General features: G+C 47.7%; 1 protein-coding gene across 6 annotated transcripts in view; it reads left to right on the top strand.

Moving 5' to 3' along the window:
- The window catches only part of LOC134452701 (transcription factor COE1-A), a 307,435-nt gene that overhangs the window by 208,392 nt on the left and 89,043 nt on the right, over positions 1–10,000 (top strand). The window lies entirely within an intron of this gene.

A 10,000-nucleotide genomic window follows, 5' to 3' on the forward strand; every position in this document is an offset into this window, starting at 1 on the left:
GGGGTTGTGTGCAGAGGGTGGATTTGGTGTTTGCTTGTTTTTATTTAGACAGTAACATCCCTTTTGTGGTTGGAATCGAATCCACAAATGTGCAACAATCAGAAGCCCAGGAACATGTGCAGACAACCCCCCAACCCACACACACACACACACACACACACACACACACACACACACACACACACACACACACACACACACACACACACACACACACACACACACACACACACACACACACACACACACACACACACACACACACACGCATGTCTTCCATTTGCTGATATAACACCGTTACATGGAAGCATGGAGTCGCCAGATAAATGGAAACTGGAGTCAATGTGTCTGCTTCCTTCCTGATGTGGAGTGAGTGAGTGAGTGAGTGTGTGTGTGTGTGTGTGTGTGTGTGTGTGTGTGTGTGTGTGAGTGTGTGCGTGTGTGCGTGTGTGCGCGTGCGTGTGTGCGCACTCGCACATGTGCTTTTTTCATGTGTGTGTGTGTGTGAGAGAGAGAGAGGGAGAGAGAGAGAGAGAGAGAGAGAGAGAGAGAGAGAGAGAGAGAGAGAGAGAGAGAGAGAGAGAGAGAGATGGCCCTCCTGTCAGATCGCATGCTCCCACACTTTATTATCCGATGATTAAGTATGCAGTGGGGCCAGCAAAGCCACAGCGCTCTGACAGCACGGACTAGCCTGCCACAAAGACAGAGAGGAGTGACACACACATGTAGCACACACACACACACACACACACACACACACACACAACGCGCACACACACACACACATGCGCACGCGCACACACGCACGCACGCACGCACACACACACACACACACACACACACACACACACACACACACACACACACACACACACACACACATGCGGCACATGGACACATGGATGGACACACACAGACACACACACACACAGGCAGGCATGCGCACACACACACAGTCATTGAACTCATCTAACTAATTTTGATGTGCAGGAAAGATTAATGCAAGACTATGTGGTGAAGTGTGAGCACTCACATGCTGCTCAGTGGTATGTGCAGAAATGTGTGTGTGCGTGTGTGTGTGTGTGTGTGTGTGTGTGTTGGTGTGTGTGTGCGTGTGTGTCTGTGTCTGTGTGTGTGTCTGTGTGCTAAGAGAGTAGAGGGTTGCTGGCCCTGACCTGAACCTGTTCTGGCTCTCCAGTCATCCAGTCATGTGGCCAATGGTGCAGAGCAGAGCAGAGCAGAGAGCTGACGGGAGAGGAGAGCAGAGGAGAGCAGAGGCGAGGAGAGGAGAGCAGAGCAGAGCAGAGGCGAGGAGAGGAGAGGAGAGGAGCGAGGAGAGCAGAGCAGAGCAGAGCAGAGCAGTACAGCTCATCCTAATTAATCTGCACTCAGCACCACACCACTCAGCACCACAACCTCCCCATGCACATATCACATATATGGTACAGTCAGCGCTCTAAATTAACACCAGCCAAATGTTGGTGAAATTTCAGTTTGGCTGGTAGGAAAGACCAACTTACTAGCCACTTTGACCCATTAGTGAGTGTGTTTGGCTTTGTGAGATTAACATCTACTAGCCATTTTGATTGTTGGTGAAAAAAGTTAATGTAGGGCCCTGTATACGTACAGTATACTATCACAGTGTTTCCCAAACTATTTCAACAGCACAACCCCCTTTTGGATCGAAGGATATTTCTGGGAACATGCATTCCCCATTATTCATAGGCTTTTATTTTTTGTCCATTAATATTGCTAGACGTTTTATTACCTCCGCCAAGGACGTAATGTTTTCGGTCGCGTTGGTTTGTCTGTTTGTCCGTCTGTCTGTCTGTTTGTTTGTTTGTCAGCAGCATAACTCAAAAACTGTTGAACGGATATGGACGGAAATTTGTGGGGGTGTTGGTAATGACCCAAGTGATTCAATTCTGGTGGTGATCCGAAACACGAACCGGAACCAGGACGTTTTTTAAGATTCTTCACCATTGCCGGCCTATACATCTAGACGCCCCTAGTGACCGCAAATTGAATTGCAGCATTCCAGTTTCTAACTCTTCAAAAACAAGACAGATAGACAGGGTGTAACATAGTTAAATGTTTTATCAAGCAGCTTCCTTGGCGGAGGTCTGCGCTCTCTGAGTGCTTCTAGTTAATAGTTTGTTCTCTAATATTGCTTGAAATTCAAATGAAAAAATACATCTATTAAGCAAACAAGGTAATACTTGGGCTATTTATGGAGCTACGTTAGCTCTGAACTTTCTATGTTTTATGTTACTTTTTATGTGAAAATCATTGTGTATTTCCGCACCTTTTTTATTTGTATTTTCACATAGTGAATATCGATATGTTCCTTCTATTTTTATTTTATTTTATTTATTCAATTTATCTACAAAGAGCAATTCATTAACATTTCCTTAAACATTAACTACTTTAGGCTGATGAAGGATTTCATTTGGCAATATTAATTTTCACCTATGATACAACTACATATTACATGTGTATCCGTTATTTATTATTCTGATAATTATTATAAGTTTAGTTTACTTGTTTAAAAAGGACCGTGCACATTCATTTACATCTAAATTTGATGATTGTGCTAGGGCAATTTTTCATCTTACAGCTCTCTCTGCTTTATAATAATTCAGGACACTCAAATATTGGTCACTACTGAGTAAAAAAGTACTCATAAAAAGTGTTAAAAACCTCATTAGAGTCATGTTGAATTCAACCATTGTATAAATAATCCTCTCCTATCACACTATCTTGTGGTTCATGGAGGCGGACTCCATGAAGTATGGAGGAGCCCTCCGCCAGAGCAGCCGTCTCAGGTCTACTGTAAGCCTGGCTGATCTGGGACTGTTGCCTGGTTGTAGGGAAGCAAACAGGAAGGGACAAAGGGGTCAGTTATCCCAGGCCCATGGAGAGAGGAGGCCCAGAATTTGGTACCCATTACATTGTGTGTGTTGGGTCTGGGGGCCCTTTCAGATGACTTTGTTGCGAGCTGGCCAACACTGTCAGCAGTCCTGCCTGGCTGGTCCGGGACTGTTGCCTGTCTGGCCTGGTCTGACTCCTTGGCTGTTCCCTGGGCACGGCTCCAAACCAGGCATTGGGCAACGGCAGGCGAGCTGAGATGGATGAAGGTGGAAAGGAGTGGGTAGTGCAGGGCAAGCATCAATCGATTAAAAGTAAATCCTGGCCAATTTCAACATGCAATTGTATTGCTTATGCTATCCTTGACTTGACTTGAATTGTCTTGTTTTGTAGAGTAACACCATATTATTAATAATAAATAAAACATGGAAATTGGCCAGAATTCTCTTTTAAGGTGAGGTGGGGTGGATAGTGCCGGTTGAGGTGGAATGGGATGGCACCATTAAGGTGGGGTATGGTAGGATGGTTTGGGTAACGCAGAAGGTCACAGTAGTGTGTGTCATGGGGTGGGCTGGGGTGGTTTGGGTACCACAGTAGGGTAGCACGGTGGAGGACTTTGCCCTCAGTGCCTAGTCAGCATCTCTGCCCTGAAAAGGATGGGGTTCGGGTTGGGGTGGGGTGACGGTGTTGGCACTGTGGGTTGGGGTGGCATGGTTTGGTAGTGCAGCAGGGTGGGGTGGGGTGGCATGGTAAGGTGTCACCACTCTTCAGTGCCCTCTCAGCGTCAGTGGCCTGAAAAGGATGGGGCTGTGGTGGGGTGGCATGGTTTTGCTAGGGTGTCAGGTTGGGGTGAGTAGGGTGGCATGGTTTTGCTAGGGTGGCAGGGTAGGTTGGGTTGGGTTTTGGGTGGAGTGGGGTGACATGGTTTGGGTAGCACAGCAAGGTCAGGTAGGATGGCATGATTTGGGTAGCAGTACAAGGTGGGTAGGGTGGCATGGTTTGGGTAGCACAGCGCGGTGCGGTGGGGTGGGGTGGCAGGTTGGGGTAGGGTGGCATGGTTTGGGTTGCGTGTCAGGGTAGGATGGCAGGGTCGGGTGGGGTGACATGGTTTAGGTAGCGCAGCAGAGTGGGGCAAGGTGGCATGGTAGGGTGGCATGGTAGGGTGGCATGGTTTGGTTAGCGCAGCAGGGTGGGGGTAGGATGGCAGGGTGGGGTGTGGTGTGGTGGGGTGGTATGAGTTGCGCAGCAGGGTGGGGGTATTGTGTCCTCAGTGTTTCCTCAGCGTCAGTGGCCTGAAAAGTCCATCTGTGTTCTGCCCTGCGTCGTCTTGAAGACTGCTCGAGTGTGGCACACACTCAGGTCTTCTTTCCTTTTTCTTTTTTTTTCCTTTTCTTTTCTTTTCTTTCTTTCTTTCTTTCTTTCTTTCTTTTTTTTTCTTTGGCTTAATAGGCTTTTCTGTTTTTTTTTCTTTCTTTTTAATTCTGTCACTTACCTCCATCCTTTCGTCATTATTTAATCGCGGTGACCATACCGTAACCGCCTTTACCCTACTGGTACGGTGTGTGTCTCTCATAGGGGCTAGAGAGACGCTTGGCAGTGTTTATTCTAGCCATTCTTGCTGGGTGGCAGTTTGACGTCAAAATAAAAAGTAATAGGGTGCTGCGCAGTTTAGTGGCTCGGTTGGGGTGTCTTAATCATGAAGTCAGGGACAAGGCGCTGAACGACTGAACGACTGAACGACTGAGCTAAACGTTTGAGAAATGAAGCCCTAATGTGGTCCATATGTCGGCAGTTTCCCCCCGCTCTCTGATTACCATATCACTTATTTAAACCTGAGGGGACCTGTGACGGGTCATTGCCTTAATGCCCTCCCCATTCACTGATTATTCACCGCCCGCTTGGCCCCCGTGAGTGGAGCAGTCGTCACCGGGCAGAGTAGATCCAGCCCAACGAATGGGGTTGGTGTGGATGGCGCCAGCAAACGTTTATTCATTGTTTCTCGTTTGTTGTTGATGTTCGAAATGACGGGAGACGAATGCAAAGTCGAAGCCAAGGCAAAAAAAAAGGAGGGAAGGGAGAAAGGAAGAAAGAAAAAAAAAGACAGAAGTTGGCTGGTATAAAAAATGCATGGCTTAATGCAAGAGGTCGCTTATTCATGACGTTGTCAGTGTACATTCACCTTGACGCCGCTCAGATAAAGGAAAGCAGAGGGACGGGACACGTCCCGCCCGCCTGGCAGCCGGTCGCTCTCTCTCTCTCTCTCTCTCTCTCTCTCTCTCTCTCTCTCTCTCTCTCTCTCTCTCTGTCTCCGCTTGCCTTTAGTGACAGCCTTCAGAACAGATTAGCCCTGACACACATGCGCGCCGCGTACCCTGTACCCACACCCAGGGCCGCACGCCCCGTCGTCAATAATGGATGGCGAAAATTGTCAAGAAAATGCACTTTGCCGCACGTCTCCTCTCGTTGCGTTAAGCGAACGAGGGAGGAGAGGAGGAAAGGATGTTGGTGATGGTTGGTGGTGATGGTGATGGTGAGGAGGCGGGGGGTAAATGACAAACAACAAAAAAGAATAAAAGAAGGAGAAGTTTGAGAGAAAAAAAACAAAGCAAGTCCATTTGGGAGCTTTTAAAGGGTGAATTATGAGAGAAGGGGAGAGCAGTGGTTAGTGTTTCCCTTGGGGTCTTCAACTGAGATTGCACATCTTACTCTGCTTATAGCACCAGACACACACACACACACACACACACACACACACACACACACACACACACACACACACACACACACACACACACACACACACACACACACACACACACACACACACACACACACACACACACATTTTGCTCTTCTCATACACCCACATGCATTAGCACATACTGTAGTCATGCACACAACTCTCTGTCACACCCTTGCACATGCAGACACACAGTCTTTTCATCACACACAACTCTCTCTCTCTCTCTCTGTCTCTCTCTTTCTCTCTCTCTCTCTCTCTCTCTCTCTCTCTCTCTCTCTCTCTCTCTCCCTCTCTCCCTCTCTCTCTCTCTCTCTCTCTCTCTCTCTCTCTCTCTCTCTCTCCCTCTCTCTCTCTCTCTCTCTCTCTGTCACTCTCACTCTGTCACTCTCTCTCTCACACACACACACACACACACACACACACACACACACACACACTGTGTATGATTTGTGTGAGTGCTGATTGGATGTGTAAGCATGTATATGAGCATGCATGCGTGTGAGTGCTTGTGTGCGAGTATGCATGCATGTGTGTATGCGTGTGTGTGCGAGTATGGGCGTGTGTTGTGTTGTGGAGGTCTCCCTCTGGGACGCGGCATTTGGCCAAACTGGCCTTTTTTTCGCCGTTAAAAAGCCAAATCCAATCAGTTTCTCATTTGTCATCGGCCGGGGATTTAGACGTCAACGAAAATGTGTTTGATTACGGATCTGCGGTAAAGCATATGATGCGGTGATTTCTCGCTGACATCGAATATGCTGGATAAGCCCCACGAACAAGTCTCCAGGGGCCGCTCAGAAGCTGCTTTGGAATCTAAGAGCATATATCTTCAATCCCTTCTCTCCTTTCTTTCTTTCTGTCTCTCACTCTGGCTTGTTCTCTCTCTCTCACGCTGACTGACTCTCTCTCTCTCTTTCTCTGTCTCTCTCTCTCTCTCATTCACTCACTCGTTCTTTCTCTCTCTCTGGGTTGTTCTCTCTCTCTCTCATAGGCCTCTCTGTCTCTCTGTCTCTCTCTCTCTCTCTCTCTCTCTCTCTCTCTCTCTCTCTCTCATTCTCTCTCACTCTCTAAGAAGCTAAGAAGTAGTACTTATGAAGTAAAGCTCGTATGTTTTGAATTGTAGCAGAGTTGAAGGCCATCCCAGAGCTATGATTAAACACTCGGAGTGCTCTGGGGATGTCGTGTCACCTAACTGGTGACCCATTGTTCAACTCTTGATTCCTCATGCAGGCATTTAATGCAATGCGTTATTTAACTTCTGTTTAAACCGCAAATGACAAGTTTCATTTGTTAAATAAGGCACAGAACGCAACGTGAAACTCTTGATTCCTCATGCAGGCATTCATGGCAATGTGTTTTTATTTTTCAACTTCTGTGTAACTGCATTTGACAAGTTACATTTGCTAAAGAAGGGACAGAACACAGCGATATATCAAATCCAGTGAAATTGACAAGTTAAAGTAAGCACAAAACACTACATTAATTTAAAACAACTGAGCATGCTCTGTCTGCAAAGTATCGGCGCTCCGGAACTGATGCAGGTTGTGGCGGTGGAGCCACTCCACATTGTGTTGCATTATGGGTATTGTAGTTGATTACCGGAGAATTTGACTGATGGGAGGCCCTGCCGTGGCACTAACGGCAGAGCACTGCACTGCTACGCCGGCGACCCGGGTTCAATTCCAGCCCAGATCATGTGCCGAACCTTCCCCATCTCTCTCTTCTCCAGATTCCCTGTCACTCTCACTGTCCTATCGCAAAAAATAAAGGCATACAAACCCTTAAAAAATATCTTTAAAAATAATTTGACTGAAGGGAGTTCTGTAGCAAAGATTCTAGAGTGCTCGAATGTTTGGCCTGTAGGGACTATGAGGAAGGAAGGGCCATTGTAAAGTGTCGAGAGCAGGGCAGCAGTGCGGTGGTTCGGTTCTCAACAGCGCTCTGTGGATATTTCATGACAGCAACCACTTGAGCTTCAGTGGAGAGAACTCTTCTACTTGCTCCTCTACAAGTCACATGTGCACTGTACACACACACACACACACGCATGCACACACACACATACACAGCCTGTAGACAAAGGACTGCTGTCATACTGAGCCTTTAAAACGGTAGCGGAGAGGAGAGGAGAGGAGAAAAGAGGAGAGGAGAGGAAGAGAAAGGAGAGGAGAGGAAGGGAAAGGAGAGGAGAGGAGAAAAGAGGAGAGGAGAGGAAGGAAAAGGAGAGGAGAGGAGAGGAGCGGAGCAGAGAGGAGAGGGGAGGGGATGGGAGAGGAGAGGAGAGGAGAGGGGATGGGAGAGGAGAGTACAGGCTCCACAGATATGGGGGCACATCTTGGTAGAGAGCAGCCCAGCGGAAAGAGCTGTCCCTGGGCTACTAGCAGAACACTTGGGCCCCAGGGACCCAAAATGGGCTGCAATCTGTCCCTACTAGTGTGGCTCTGCCCATGAGGCACGTGTGTATGTGTGTGTTGTGTGTGTGTGTCATGTGTGGGTGTCGTGTCTGTGTGTTGTGTGTGGGTCGGTGTGTGCTTATGTGTGTGTGTCTTGTGTGTGTGGTGGGTGCTTATGTGAGTGTGTGTGTGTGGGTGTGGATGGGTGGCAGTGTGCTTCTGTGTGTGGGGGTCTGTTATGTGTGTGCGTTTGTCTGTCTGAAGTGCAGGCCAGCAATGTACTCATGCTTTTCTTTCCTAGTTGAGAAATTAACTTGCTTTTTGGGCCCACACTTCTGAATGTCACAGTTTGTTTTCTTGAATTTATTTACTCTTTTATGGATCTGAATGTTGCGACACTTTTGTCATTATGTGCTGTTTTTGCATGTGCTCGTCAGTCTGTGTGAGTGTGGGTGTGTGTTTTCAGATGAGCATGTGTGGTGTGTGTGTGTGTGTGTGTGTGTGTGTGTGTGTGTGTGTGTGTGTGTGTGTGTGTGTGTGTGTGTGTGTGTGTGTGTGTGTGTGTGTGTGTGTGTGTGTGTGTGTTGATGAGCGTGTGTATGTTGTCAGATGAGCATGTGTGTTTGTGTGTGTGCGTGTGTGTGTGTGTGTGTGTGTGTGTGTGTGTGTGTGTGTGTGTGTGTGTGTGTGTGTGTTGATGAGCGTGTGTATGTTGTCAGATGAGCATGTGTATGTGTGTGTGCGTGTGTGTGTGTGTGTGTGTGTGTGTGTCATGTGTTGTGTTGTTGTTTGTGAAGGGGGACCACAGAGAGCAGATGGTCTAGAGAAAGGCACGAGTGGGGACTCTAATCCTATCAGATGGATTCATGCTCCTCCATCTGCCTAATCCAAACGCACAATTTCGGCGGCCGCCAAAAAGTCCACTTAGGCCAAGATTACTGTCGCAGATTGCAGCGCCAGCGAACAGCGCGGGCGGCTCATCTTTCCCACTTTACCACTCCGCCAAATTGCATTATGCCGGCAGAAGAAATCAGCCAGGGCAAAAGTCGTGTCTGTGTGTACTGTGTGTGTATGGCTGTGTGTATGAGAGAGAGAGAGAGAGAGAGAGAGAGAGAGAGAGAGAGAGAGAGAGAGAGAGAGAGAGAGAGAGAGAGAGAGAGACAGGGCAGCAGTGAGAGGAGAGGAGAGGAGAGTATCAAGAGAGAGAGAGAGTCATTCAGAGTTCGTGTGTGTGTGTGTGTGTGTGTGTGTGTGTGTGTGTGTGTGTGTGTGTGTGTGTGTGTGTGTGTGTGTGTGTGTGTGTGTGATTGAGCAGTACTGTAGGTGCAGCACATCAAAGGCAGTGAAGTTCCTCAGTAAAACCATTCAGCAAATACCAGATTACTTTCCTTAAACCACATCTGACATGGCACACACATGTAAACAAGGTCAGATTAACATGTGTTTATTTGGCTCAGGACAGGGGTTGGTCTTTTCTCTCTCCAAGTAATCTCAACCAGCGGCTGATTAGTAGGGGCAAGACACCCCCTTAAATATTAAATATTAATATAGGAAAGAAGAGGGGAAAAAATCATTGGTATTGTGATTTTTTTTCTATTTTCAGCGATGAGATGAGATCTTGGGTAATACCTCTCCAATCTGTCGTGTACAGTACAGTATGTTAGCTCTGTGATTGAGCGCTTGCATTTGGTTTCAGCTGTCGGAGTTGAGAGATAAAGAGCAAATGATGGGTTGTGGTAGTGTGTTGTTTGGTCGTGATTGTCAGGGCCACTGACAGCTTTGGCTAACAGCACCCCCTACCCAATACATGCAATGTAGTGAGGACCCAATTCTGGGCCCCCTTTCTCCCTGGGCCTGGGACAACTGACCCCTTTGTCCCCCACCCTGTCGGCTCCCCTGATTGTAGGTTGTTGGTTTGCCTGTTCTGTATGAATGGAGAGCTGAATGGAGCGGTAGAGAGGAGGAGGATTTGGAGTAATGCTGGTGTGTTTGTGTTGGT

This window comes from Engraulis encrasicolus, chromosome 7, assembly GCF_034702125.1.
Source record: "Engraulis encrasicolus isolate BLACKSEA-1 chromosome 7, IST_EnEncr_1.0, whole genome shotgun sequence".
Taxonomy (NCBI): domain Eukaryota; kingdom Metazoa; phylum Chordata; class Actinopteri; order Clupeiformes; family Engraulidae; genus Engraulis; species Engraulis encrasicolus.